The sequence below is a fragment of the Marmota flaviventris genome, chromosome 14, assembly GCF_047511675.1.
Source record: "Marmota flaviventris isolate mMarFla1 chromosome 14, mMarFla1.hap1, whole genome shotgun sequence".
Taxonomy (NCBI): Eukaryota; Metazoa; Chordata; class Mammalia; order Rodentia; family Sciuridae; genus Marmota; species Marmota flaviventris.
The window spans coordinates 43,803,418-43,804,460 of NC_092511.1; the positions used below are offsets into that span (position 1 = coordinate 43,803,418).

Genomic DNA, 1,043 nt, shown 5'->3' on the forward strand with positions numbered 1-1,043 from the left:
AACTAACCCTTTGTGGTGATAAATTAGAAATTTACAGGTTGCACCTCCTCAATTTAAATGTCACTTGGACCCAGAGACTGTTGCCTGTCCTTCCTTACTTCACAGGTTCTAGTGCCTGGTTATTTTTTCTATCTACATTGTATAGGTAGGATTTTCCTTTTATATGCATTACCTTAAATATTATCCTACAACATAAACAATTTGTCTTAAAATGTTCAAGGAAGAGACTTACATAATGTAAGGGTTTAATTTTGACCAATAGTAATAACAGAGCCGAGTTATTCCAAAATTGTTGCTATAGATAACTAGGATGAAATTTGGTAAGAACTTGCAGAGGTAACTGAGCAAGAGAGAGAAAGATCTGGGAATAGCAGGAGTATTCCATATAAAGTGGATCCAAGAGCAAAGGCTTTTTAAAATAAATCTCTCTTTTTGGATTGTAGAATAATTCAGTGTTTTGACTATAGGTCAGGTTACAAAATCCAATGTTATATATAATCTAATCATGTATTATATCTGAAGAGCCTGTTTATATATGCATAGAAAGCCAACTAAGTGAGGGTTCCTGTACTTGGGAACTTGTGCTTGCTCCTGCGGATATATCACTTTCTGGTTAAAGCTTATGGTGGTGGCTGTGGCCTCTGGGCTAGGATGAACGGTGCTCCTGGTAAAAGCAGGGGAGCTGAGACTGAGACATGGCCAGTACAGTGGTAGCAGTTGGACTGACCATTGCTGCTGCAGGATTTGCAGAGTGCTGTTTTACAAGCCATGAAACATATGGAGCCTCAAGTAAAATACAAATTTCAGAGTCTACCAAAATCTGCCGTCAGTGGTAGCTATTATAGAGGTGGGTTTGAAATCAAAATGACAAAACAGGAAGCAACATTAATGCTGTTTAAGCCATATAGTCAATAAAGGAAAATAAGAGATGCTTGACAAATTATGCTTTTAAATTGCCCAAAGGAGGATCTCCTTCTATAGTAGCCCAAAACAGTGAAGCTAAAGATTACTAGAAAGAAAGTCAAGCTAAAAAAATGAAGTAA

At 37.1% G+C, this 1,043-nt stretch overlaps 1 pseudogene; it reads left to right on the forward strand.

Annotated features, from left to right (window-relative positions):
• The first annotated feature begins 695 nt into the window (after positions 1–695).
• Positions 696–1,043, forward strand: LOC114091996 (mitochondrial import inner membrane translocase subunit TIM14 pseudogene; annotated as a pseudogene).